Source organism: Plectropomus leopardus, chromosome 23 (genome assembly GCF_026936395.1).
Source record: "Plectropomus leopardus strain MGB_pleo_1.0 chromosome 23, ASM2693639v1, whole genome shotgun sequence".
NCBI lineage: Eukaryota > Metazoa > Chordata > Actinopteri > Perciformes > Serranidae > Plectropomus > Plectropomus leopardus.
The window spans coordinates 8,090,041-8,103,421 of record NC_142198.1 but is presented as its reverse complement, the minus strand read 5'-3'; the positions used below and the strand labels follow the sequence as shown (position 1 = coordinate 8,103,421).

Below are 13,381 nucleotides of genomic sequence, written 5' to 3'. Positions count from 1 at the left end.
TTTGGGTAAGGGTCCAGGAAATGCATCATGTAAATGAGTGTCCTCTCAAAGATAGGAGTACGGGAATGTGTGTGCGTTTGGAAGTACATTATTACCACTCAAAGCATTTTAGCTCTTTTAGGATTAATGGAATAAGTTAAGGTTAAGCTCAGATTTTATTTTAATATCGTCACATCCACTAGCTTGATTTCACAGGAAATCACTCATAAGATCTTGACTAAAAGCCTCTTTTAATATGATAACACCACAGCACATAGTCTGTGCGTGGACGTGTGCGTGGTCACCTCCACCACCCTGAGGATGACATCATCGGGCCCCTTTCCAAATCTGATGATGTAATAACTGCTGAGTGGCTAAGTGCGCCAGGATGAAGTCATCATGTCTGAATTTAATATCAGCTAAGTGGTTTGGTGAGGGAGGACAGCTGGCTCAGCATGCCCCTCCCTTTTCTTTGTGCCTTTCTTTTCTGAAAATACGTCTAAATCTAAGAAATGCATCTTTATGACCCCGCTCTGTATCCTGCCTCTGTCCCCCATCTCTCTGCCAGTCTCTAGTCTTACACCGAGTTGCATCATGTGCTTGCTGGTGAAGCATCTGTAGAAGCAGGATGCTCTGTCGCTCTGCTCTCCCTCAGTGGTTCTGACCTGGGAGGTCGCTCTCTGAGACTGCTTTCTTTTTAAAACCTCTGCTGTCATCTTTGAAGCAATAAAATAGACCTGTGCAACGTGCACCACTGCTACCATCCCATTACCCCACTCCTCTACCTTACCAATTATGACAGAGCCGTTTAGCTGATGCTCAAATGGGAAGACTTTTTGTCCTGAACAATGTTTTGTTCAAGGACATTTTGACAACTTTGTCAATAGTTGCAATCTGCAGAAAGTGACTTTTGTAGAGATAAAACCAGAAGCCGTGATTTTCCTAATGAAACAGCCAAACCCCTAAAATCCAGTCCATGGGCAGATTATGAGACAATGGGCCCCAGGACACAGATATTCAAAGGGCCAAGCGACCTCTCCTACATAGCATGAAGACACACAGACTTCATGTGGTGATTTTGTGTCACCTCGTGGTTGTTCTGTGTCTTTTTGTAGTCGCTTGAGATATTGGAGGTAATTTTGTATCTCTTTGAGGTATTTCTTTTTCTCTTTTAGGTAACTTTGTGTCTTTTTGGTCATTTTGTGTCCCTTTGTAGTCATTGCACGCCTCCTTGTGGCTGTTTTGTGTCCTTTTTGCTTCTTAATTGTCATTTTCCATCTCCTTGTAGTTGTTTTTGTGTCTTTTTGTAGCCATATCGCTTTCTTTGAGGTCATTTTGTCTTTTTGGTCATTTTGTTTCTCCTTGTGGTTGATTTGTGGCTTTTGGTATTCATTTTTTGTCTCTTGACTTTTTGAGTCTCTTCCTAGTTGGTACGTGTTAATTTGAGTGACATTTTGCAAGTGCAGGCAAGGGGCCCCTGTGACACTTTGGGCCCCTGGGCTTGTGCTCTTGTGCCTGTTAAGTAATCCATCCACGATCAAATACCCCACACACTTTTTCGTCCTCTTTCTTTTTAAAATTGTTCAGACATATTGATTGATTTGTTAATTCTTCCCAACCATTTGTCCAAACAGACTTGAAAATATACTTTTATGTCTGTCTGTCTGTCCATAGCCCAAAACTATTAGTGTGTAACCTTTTTATGTTGAGAGAATTAGACAACAAAACATAAGTAAAGGATTAAATGTTGGTATGAAAAGAAGAGGTAAAAGTCTAAATCCATTTAAAAGAAAACCCACACACACAACAATATATCCCATTCACGAAAGACAAAACTATAATAGTGCATCACAGATGTTTTTCAAAAGGTCTCAAGGTTTTCTTTTGATCGCAAATGTCAGTTTTATTATGCGCAAATAATACACATAATGTTTTTCGCCCATTCAGAGAAGCAAGGTCTCATTTTTCTTTGCTTTTTGTTTTTGCATTGATTTCCAAGCCAGACAGATGGTGCAAGGGCAACTGCTCCACCGACCTCCCTGAACTACTCGGCTGATAATAACAACTTCACACACAAAGCCAGACGTACAAATTCACGTCCTTCAGATTTCACAGTTATGTCGCAGCCACTCCAACTCAGACTCAAGAAAGTGAAGCTGAGGCTACTGCAGGTGGATGAACAGCTGATGTTGGCATGCTAAGTGCATCTGTGGGTGTATGTAGCGGTTAGTCCCTCAGGATCTAATCAAACAGCACCTCCTGTGATATCAGACCCTTGATCTTCTCAATACAACCTTAAGTGCTGTAGAAACACACACACATACTTGCACCCTCAGGTACAGTACATCAATAACCTGTCTAGATCCTAACATCTGTCTCAGTGAGGTCGAGTCAGTCTGATTCAGAGAGACAGGTACAGACAGAAATCAAATCACCACCAGCAGAGTGTGTGTGTGTGTGTGTGTGTGTGCCTAGAATACAGAGAAGGCTGTGAGTGAGTGCATGTGTGTGTGTAGAAGAGAGAGATTTGTCCTAATTAGGGAACTTGTGGGAACCAGAAATTAGATATCTCTGTTCTTATTAATGCCTCTCATCACCAACATCCCTCTCACTCTAAAATCAGCCCGCTCTTTTTATGCTGCGACAGTCTCATGTTTTTAGTGATGAAAAGAGAGAAAGACATCACTGTTAATTACCAAAGGCTGCAACGGGCCAGATTTTTGGTGAATTACAGACTCGGCGCGGGGGCATTCAAAGAGAGAGGAAATATTATGAAATATCTAAACTGGGTCGCAGCAACTATTCCTAACATTCATTACACTCTGTGTGAAGTCTGTCTGAAATTCTTCCTAAATTATTAGTTTCAAACTGATCTATAGCTTTGATTTGCACCAATGGAGCCTTTAAATGTCTTATTTGAGTAATACTCAAATGAGTCACCAGGAAAATGTTGTCGCACAGTGGAATCAAAGGTAGTCAACAGGAAGTCAATGAAGCATTTTGAGCTATAACATAATTGTCTGAAATGTAATAAAACAAACTGACGTTCCTTGGTAAATGTAACTATGTAGAAGTATGTGTTTTGATGTTGTTAGTATGCATTTTAGAATGAGAGGGAAATAATTTGGCAAGCTGAAATGACGATTTTTTGGTTTTTATCCATAACGTTTTTGTACTTTGTGGTTTGATTTGTTTTTGTGCATTTTGTCCATTTTGCACCATTACTGGATAGCATTTTGATTATGGCTATTTTAGAAATTGCATACTAACATACTGCATACTACATACGCAATCAATATGTACTGTATATTGATACATATTAGGTGACTGGTGTATACTTAAGCAATACTGCATCAATTCCCTGCATCACTTGACTGGACTGATCATGACTTAATCAGTCTGTGTTACTATTGAACAACAATTCTTTATCACAAATGGAAATCAACATTAGCCTACACTCAGTTTATTATTTTTTGTGTATAACTTTAATGACTGAAATTGAGATTATTATATATTTTGATGTTTAATATATAATCACAATCACATCACATTTTTTCTTCTTAAAGGGATACTACATCTAATTTCAAAATCCGTACATGTTACTCCTGGTCTGAAACAGTCCAAAAATGTTGGTAAACATGAACAACTGATTTCAAAATCCAAAGTGCTAAATTCAAATTTGTGATGTCATCAATTACAAAACTTGGAGCTGCTCCGTGGATGATGAGGGAAAGATTTTATAGAAATAGGCATATTATGAGACAACAGACCATTGAAGCAAGACACACAGACTCTGTGGTTTTATGTCTCTGTGGTAATTTTGTTTTTGGTAATTTTCTGTCTCTTTGTGCTAGTTTGGCTTCTCTTTGTAGTCGTTTGTCTCAAGAGGGTAATTTTGTGCATTTTTGTAGTTATTTTGTGTGTCTTTGTATTTCTTTGTGGTCATTTTGAGTCTCACTCTGGTTGGTGCGTGTTATGCAAGATACATTTTGCAGGTGAAGGTCAGGGGGGTCCCTTGACACTTTGGGCCCCAGACCTGTACCCAGTATGTCTGTTCCTTTCCTAGGCCATGGAAATAACATATTGGAATTTCTACTTTAAGTGATGCTCTTGTACCTTAACATCACTTGGCATCATTTGTAATTATTTTATCCAAAAGTGCATTATTTTACCGTCTGACTCGCAGTTCACCGTTGCGCAGGTTGAAGAATTACAATGCATTTTCAGGTGGTTAAGTATGTTCATTTACGCCTCATGTTCAGAAATTCTTTCTAATTTAGTGTAAGGCTGCCTTCTTCCAACCTTAACTTCATAAGTTGAGTCACTTAAGGGCAGTGAGGAAAGAAAGCACAGGGACATCTTTTCAGTTTATCCGTCATTTTTAATGTCTTCTTCATCAAATGGACAACAACTCAACTCGACTGAACACAAGAAGTATCTCTAACCACCTTAACAGTCCTTGCCATTAAAGGGAAGGTGCACCACATTATGAAGGCCTAGTTCCTTATTTTAACTTAAAGTAGGAGCATCATAAAAAATGAAATGCTTGGTTTTACTATAGATGAAATTAACTTATTTATCTAAATAAAACAGAGTACAAAATAAGGTTATCTACTTAATTGTATAAAACTTCCCAAAAATAAATCTCATCCTACACTAGTAAACACTCTGGCATTTCTTGCATATGCAAAATCCACATACTACGCAGTTAGAACACACCACATACTCAGTTTTACATGCATTTTCGAACAAGTGTCAGGTTAAATACGTTGACCATGATTCATAGCACCTCTTTTATGGCTCCTGGTCTCTGAAATATAAAATAGATTGTGAGCCAGACCTAAAGATGAAAGTGCTAAGTATGCGCGATGGTCCTCTGGAGCACTCGTACAGAAGATCAATCTGCAGAGGGAAGTGATGGAATGAGAGAAAGTTTTCAAAGTGAGGCTGCAGGAGTGGAGGAGGGAGGTGAGACAGATGGCCTGAAGGGAATTGAAGGAGGTGTGGAGAGGGATGACATGACGCCGCGTTGAGTTATTAAGTTGAGGCAAAGGGGACTGAGATGAGAAAGATGAGCAGGGGGAAAGTTAGTAGGGGACACAGTGAGATGAGCTGGTGAATAGTTGATGTGTGTGGGTTTGCAGGAAGTCGTCTGGGTCGTTGATGTGGGGGTCTTTTGCCGATAATGAACTGACAGTGACGGAAATGCAGTGACGAGACTGAATGACTGACAGCTTAACCTAATGACAGTTTGGCATGAAGGTGAAGGACGGAAAAAGCGCTGTTCAGCATTATGTCCTTGGGTCTTCAAAAGATAAACTTAAAAATAACTGACAGTGATGACGCAAGAACATATAGGGTTAAAAGTCGCCATAAATGAGTCACACTTTCAGCTCCATTTCACAATAGACTATACGCACTTAGAATTGATTAAATGTTCATCTTAACATAGATGTTAGATTAAAAAAAAATAGGAAATTCAGTCTTTATTTTAATTAATCTTTAGAATCAACAATTTATTCTATCATCTTGATTGTAAAAAAAAAATTATTATATCTTTTGTCGATCTCCAATCTGAAAAGTGTCTTACATTTTCTCACCAAAGCACCTTATGCAGAATATAATGTAAATCATGGTTTGTTCTTGTAAGTATAGTATTTTTCAGATATCAGATCCTTTATTTCATGCAACACTTCCCTTCGAGGCTGCTCTATTGGAACAACAGCCGATGAGAAACAAAAGGCAAGACAAACGCTGTAGAGAAGGGACGTCTTTATATAACCTGTTATCAGTGTTGTATCTCTACCTGAGGCACAGCGTACCGATGCACAGAGTGAGAGAGAGGACAAAGCAAAGAAAGTGAAGGAGAGAGCAAGCGAGATAAGGCGGGAGAGTGGTGAAAAAAACTTCCAAAGCGCCAGTGAATTGTTAATGGAGAAAACATCCTTACATAAGACTGCATATTAGAAAGTGTTTGCTGGTTCCAAATGATCACTGCACACATTAGCCCAATCTCTTCAATTACGTTCATATACAAATAATTTGAAATAGCAAATATGTTGGAGGGAAACGTAATGCTGAAAGAATTAAGTTTTCTATTAACCCTTAAAAACCTAGATCAGCGTCACTTTTTCTTCAGATGGCTTTATCAAGAATTTTAACCTTTTAACCCTGAGTTTGAATTGGTTTTTATTTCATTTGTTTTTGGCGAAAATATGAAACTTTGCAACACACAATTCACTTGTTGGGACAACAGTATAAATTTATCTGCATATATTCAAACTGTCACCCTAAAGGAGCTGTATGTGACATTCAGAGTATATTTATGATCCAAAGTCTGAGCTGGGATCGTCTGCACTAAGCCATGATAATTATAATAATATATGCTTAAGATGTACAGAACTCAACTTGCACACTGCTGTAAGTATGCTTATATTTGAATATACTGTATTTCAAATGCAGCTTCAATAAGAATGTTCTCTGCCCTCACAATTTGCCTTTACTCCTCTTCCCTGAAATGATTACTTAACATCTACGGAGTCTAATCGCCAAAGTCTTCTCTGTTGTTAAACTCAATTCAGTCCAAATGATTACTCCCTATTGAAATAACTACAGCAGATAATAAAGATTTGGTAATAGTAGATTTAACCCACTCTGAGTCACAGTCATTATTGTTTTGTCCTTGAGAGTCATTTCTAATCTGTCAGCATGCTCCTCTTTAAAACCGTCTGTCTGTCTGTGTGCAGACAGCTGTCCCCAGTGCACCGTGGGATAGAGGGGATGAGTCATTGTGGAAATGACCTTCACACAGACAGACAATTAAACAAGTTTTACTGAGACCTTTACATTTGGCACACACACACACACACACACACACACACACACACACACACACACACACACACACACACACACACACACACACGGGGGAGCATTCTGCACATACTGCCTGTTTACCTTGACACATACATGCACATATATTACAATTGTAGTGCATGTCTAAAGCAACCCTGATCATCGACCCTAAAGTGACGATAGCAATAACCATCTGCTGCGATCCTTATTCTCACAACAACACACATAAACACACTAATGACCTCATTTAATGGGAACTGAAGGCTGCCCATTAGTCAGGTTGTGAGAGCGCAGAGAAATAGATTAGTTTGGGGGCTGAAAGCATTCGAGGGGGGAAAAGGCTGTCATTGGTTAATGAGAGTAAACAACAGCTTCTGGGGAGTTTGCTGCTTAAGAGACGAAACCATGTGACTAACAGAATGCCACAATTCATTAAAAATGTTAGTTTTGGACTGTTCTGTAACTATTTTTTTCATTTATTTCGCAACATTTAATTAGTCAATGTGATGAGTGCCAAATGAAGGTGCTTCATTTGAATATTCTGTTAATCTGGGGTAGGCAGGCCTGAATTTTTGGAAGCCAGAAAGTCTGCAGGCTTTCACAACAGAAGGGAGTCTTCCTGATTAACAGCTCTGCAAGGAGAAGCTAATCAGCTGCTTTTGTGTTTGGTTGAAATGAAAATTGGTGCACATCTATACCTTTCATATGACAAATTTCTCTATCAGCCCCTTCTAGAACAGGGATTTCAAAGTCTGACACTGCGAGCCCTGCCTCAGACTATATAGGAATAACTGTGCCCCCTTGCTTTAGGCAACATCCACAATAATAAGTTTTCATTTTGAAATGCGTAACTAGCTACATTTACATCTGCAGGCATCCACACTACTCTGGCATTTTGGACCCCCTAACAGGGCAGCCTTTGAAAATGCTGGTGACCCTGTTTTAGTTTGAAAACTTGTGTTTTAGTCTGGACAGTTTAGCAGTGACAGAGACATTTAAAAACAAAGAAGGACGCAGACACCCATGTTCCATTCCTGATTGGGTATTATCAGTTAGGACGCGTCAAGCCAAGCCATCAAAGCTAGGTCTACATACCTTTAGTGATTTTATTCTTGTGTGGATACTCCTTTGCCATTGTCATTGTCACCATTGCTCTAATATATTGTCATATATATCAGCCCACTCCAGGATGTTGCAATGGCAACAATTGCTACAATTCCAGCCAATCCCTGTGAATTCTGCACAACCTTGCAATTAAATCGAATCACCACAATTTAACCCCAAATTTTACTATTTTAAAAGGGTAGAATATAATTTAATTGTAGAGCTGCACACAGTGTATTGATCCACTCTGTGCCTCTTGCCCTGCTTTTTCTATGTTTACCAGACTACTGCTGCAGGAGTGTGGCTCCGCGCCTTGGACAGAGTTTAACATACAGTGACTGGACTAACTGTTAGCATTGCATGGCTAATATTGCCTAATGGTTATTATTGCGTTTAACTTCAGAGTTGAGCCGTTTCGGTGTCAATGTGAGGTTGTTCAAATGTTAGCTGCTGTGGCTGTGTTAGCTTTTGCCAAATGGGCAGAAAGATCAGGAGAGCAGCTCACTGAGACTGTCCTTCAGTGCTACTCAGCGATCAGTTGTTGCTGCCCTCTATCACGACCATCACAAATAGAGTCTAATTCTGTCAGAAACACTGAATGCTCATAAAAATAGGCTCTGAATCCAGGACAGTGTTGCAACAATGTAAAATGTTCCCTTGCCCCTGCAGTTTTATTTCATAGTTTATTTTCTCTTTTAGACGTAACACATATTCAACAAAGTACAACAAAAAAACAAAACAACAAAGACAAAAAAACTGTACATGACATAGAAAATAACACGAGGTTGGGGGATTGGGGGGGCAACATACATCATCATCTTTGTATACGTGCCTTTTCAACTGGGAGCAGGCTACCATTTTATAAGTTTACAGAGTCCCAGTAGTCTTCAAGGCCCTTATCAAAGTCTTGTAACAGGCTGGCTGCCCGTTCCATGTTAAGTCAGTCCAGGTATTCCTCCAGCCATGAATCCCGAGAGAAGCAGGCTGTTTTATGCTCCCTCCAGTTTAGAGGATTAGTCTTTTAGTAGATAAGCAACCCAACGTCCGTAGGCGGTTGACGGTGACTCCAACATTATAGTCTGGATTCAAGCCCAGCTAACATGCATTGGGACACACTGGGAAGTTAACACTGAAAATCTTTGACATGAGAGATATGACTGAACCTCTGTTGCCACAGTTGTACCAACATAAATCTTGATGAAACTTAGATAACTTTTTTTATTACTTGGATATTTTTTTTTTATTGTCATCATATTTCATGTATCTTACTCATTACGGAGCTCATGTATCAAGAATTACTTGAGTAGATGTGTCACCCAGTGGTACGTCAGAACCACACACAATCTATAGTTAATGATTAATAAGAGTTGACAACTACAAGTTATCAAGTAATCGCAGTCTTGAGGTTGCAGAAAAATATCTCAGATCTCATCCTACATCCAAAATTCTGCCTGCTATTTTATAACTTTCATCAACTCTTCCCTGTCATAGTTCCAACCACCTTGGACAGCAACAGACTCTTATTCTTAGACTCTTAGACTCTTACTCTTTTCCCATGTAAGAATAACTTAACCCTCTTGGATAACCTAACAGGAGTAATATATTCTCTGCACAGAATCTTATACTGTGTAATCCAAATGTCACTTTCACTCTTTCACACTCAACTCTGTCTGTTTACATCTGCTCATGCATGCTCAGTGTGCAGGACTAATAATGTAATAGGCATTTCTAGGCATGTTGGTATGGATGGAGGTTATTTCTAACACGGTGTTAAAATGCTTATGTTTGTGAAAATTGATCAAAACTGTAGTAGTGTGGCCTTAAAAAAGAAGTAAAGGGTGCGTAGTGCTGCATGCTGCATCTGACAGACATACTGTGTATTTGGACATACTAATAATGTTGTTTTAGAGTCAGTGAGTTAGCTGTGGGCTACAACTGGAGCCCTGTTTTAAAGAACCTTAATTGCCTCCATGAGCTTTGTGTCACAGCCACTGCTGCAGCTGCAGTGCTGACCGTGTTGGTGACTTGACCAAATCAGCAGGCCAAACTAGAGTGAAGAGGACCGTGTCTTTGCCTCTCTTTCATGAAACCCCCTTGGGGATGTATGCCTCATATGATGAAAGCCTCTAGTCTATGGCATATGGTAAATGGTGTTCATTCGAAAACATAGAAAATGAGAAAAAAAGTACAAAAAATTACCTGAAAAAATGAATTGCCTGAAAGAATATGTTTAAAAAACTGAAAAATAAAAAAGCAAGAAAAAGAAAGCTAAAAAACCAAACAAACAAGAACATGACTTGGAAGAAACTACTTTAAAAGATTCTAATAATTTGTTACTTAACTTTAAATCTGTAATCGTGATAATTATTTATATAGTTTTTAGTTCTTGCAATCTGTGGAGCATATTTTACCAAGATATACTTATTGTCCTTTTCCATGTTTCTGAAAGAAATTGCACCCATTTGGTCAGGGGTCAAAGGTTTGAAATAATATTGATGAAAGGCGTCTGAAAGCAGTGCAAAAAAAATGTGATGTTACTCTGGGTTTTCAAAGGGTTAAAAGCAGCAAAAAATAGAAAATTTGGTTATACAACAACATGGGTTTGTTTGTAGAGGTTATTAATGAGTTGCAACTGCCACTCCTTCTAGCTAATCAAGACACCACCTCTGGGAATTCAGCCAATGAAGGATCAAGTCAAGGATCCATGTGGGTTGCCATAGCAACGGCATGAAGGCCACAGGTGCCCATCCTTGAGAGAGGCGAGATAGACAACAAGATCCTTTTGAGTTTAGGAGATAGATCCCAGAAAAGGCGACAGCCACCTGGGGCTTGGAGCGTGTGTGTGTTTTTCAGGCACACGTGGACATACAAAAGGTTTAAAACAGGTTCGCTGATCTCTTGGCTTGACATTACCTTTGCTGTCATGGCAACAGAGTGCTGTAGTGGTTCTGAGGTAGGAGAGTGGTGGAGAGCAGGAGAGGCAGAGAGAGAGGATAACAAACGGAGGATGGTAAGTCGGAGGAAAGGGAGGAGGAATGTCGGGCAGGAGGCAGGAGATTGATGGAGCAGGGAAACAAGTGGGAAGGAGGGACTGAGGGGGTGGATAGCTGAGCGGTCTCGCTCTGTCAGCCGGGCGAGGAGGCAGAAGAAATGGAAAGGAGGAAGCGTGAGATAATCTGCATGAAAAGAAAACGCTGGCACGACTGCACTGATAAGTTTTTGCTTTCACTGACAATTCCAAGCTCTGAAGATCTGCCCCTACTTTTTAAAATACAATATTTTTGTTGAGGTTTAAAAGAAATTAATAATATACATCAATTTGATGGAAACTGAACGAGAGGGAACAGGAGTGGAGGGACAAAACCACACAATAGTCTTATATGACAGTGAACAGTCTCATGGGCTCATGTCTGCGATGGTGTCTGTCTGCAGGGACTACAGCTCATGAGACACACAGAGACAGACAGACAGAAAAAAATAAAATGATTTGAACAGTCACCATGGCTTCTTTATCTGGTCTCAAAACAAAAGCTCAGATTGTGAAATGGCCTTTAAAATGTAAACATATTGATGGATTGCCCAATGGAGACGGTACATGAAGCAGTCGCAGCATGGGACAGTTTAATATATAGGCTTTATGCAGTTCCACGCTGGTCTAAATGCAGTATCAGCTCCTGAGGAATGTTTATCATGAAAATACATTTAATGGCAAAAAATTCTAGCACAAACTATTGTTACTCTCCATTAAAATACACATTAGTTCAAGCCAGGTAGTTTAATATGCTGGCTAGTTTTTCTCAGCAGCAGCATTCATCACAACTTTACCACAATACTAAAATTCTATATGCAAGTTTTAGGATTGTCTGTATTTTAGAATTATCTATACGTATGAACTGTGCAACGAAATTGGACTCATGAACACTAAATTGTTGCCATGTGAATTTATCAGGTTGCTGCAGGTGAATTTTTGCTCACCTGGTTTTGGGACTTGCTTGACCAACATATATAAAAGACAACCTGATTTTGACTGAGAAATCTGTATTACAGATTTGAGACCGATTACTCGAAAGGACTCTACTAGTTTTTCATATAACAAAATATTTTCGTACAAACCTGGTAACATCACAAACCAGCAGAGGCCGACGCACAAGTGAGCTAATGTGGAATGGACTAGTGGAAAAATAATAACAGTTAGATTCAATGACAATGTTGTCAATGACAGTAGAAAAAAGGATACAGAAATATGCGACGTTTGTCGCTCAAAAACCAGACACATCCAACTTCATCTGCAGCGACAAAAGTCACATGCAAAGATGCGTCAATGTGTCCTTTTCACTAACTTATTAGCTTATTGGCTGCTCAAATGTAAACTAGAAAGATAATATTTGACCAGATTATTGGAATTGTATATGACATAACTTGTTTGACCTGAGCAATGACTTGACTTTGTTCACTCTTAACAGAGTAACTTGGGACTAATGTGAGACTTAAGACTTGTTTGTAACTTGAACATGTGTGACTTATTCACAACTCTGGCAGTGTGTTTGTCATTTTATGTTAATTAGACCTCATCTGCAAGAAAACCATATAGCAAATCAAAAATAGATGACTTTATTAAGGCTTATCCAAACATGTTCTAAATTTGGCTTATATTACGATAACGTCCAAATGGTGAAGAAAAATCGTCTGAAAAATCTGTGACTGTCTAAGACTGGTCTCTTATTTCCTGTGGAAATGAGGATTCAGTCACATACACCAGTGAGTTAGTGGCAGAGTATGTTTATCTAGATTAACAACACTAGTTTGAGAGTGAAAAATAATCTCTATACTGTAGACTGCTTGCCAATGAAAGAGTTTTTTTTCTGCGATCGATTGTAGATTTCCTGATTAAAAACCTTCAATTACTGCGGCAGCTTAAGCTCTTCTTGTCCTGCAGCTTTCTTTCTTCAGCCCACCTCTCATTCAAGTATTTGCCAAGGATTTTCTGCTTCCTTAATTAGAGGAAGGAACAGAATTAACATCCTTCAGTACAAATACTTTTCATACTGCACTACATAGCTCAATGTTAGCCTGCTGGCCCCAGACTCAAGAGTCAGACTCAGGCTGAATTATTGACTTGTTTGGTTTTGTGCTTATTTAAAAGGCAGTGCAGAGACTTTGGTGTGGTTTTATTTGAGCTGTTTCTGGCCCACCTTCAGAACAGTAGTGACAGTTTCATCCAACATTAAGCCCATATGAGACACCTAATGTACTAAAAAATATACTGTTAAATCTGACAAGTTGAGTTTACTTAAATATTCTTGGAAACATATTGCCTTGATAAAATGAGGTAAATATAACTTAATTTATGTCCACTTGCCATCTAATTGTTAGTTTAGTCAAAATCTATCGGTATTGACTTAATTTTATGAAGTTGAGGCAACGTAAAAACGTTCTTTCTAAG

The 13,381-nt window shown here is 39.1% G+C and overlaps 1 protein-coding gene across 1 annotated transcript in view; it reads left to right on the top strand.

Annotated features, from left to right (window-relative positions):
* Window positions 1-13,381, top strand: part of LOC121962410 (urea transporter 1) — a 91,512-nt gene that overhangs the window by 38,984 nt on the left and 39,147 nt on the right. The window lies entirely within an intron of this gene.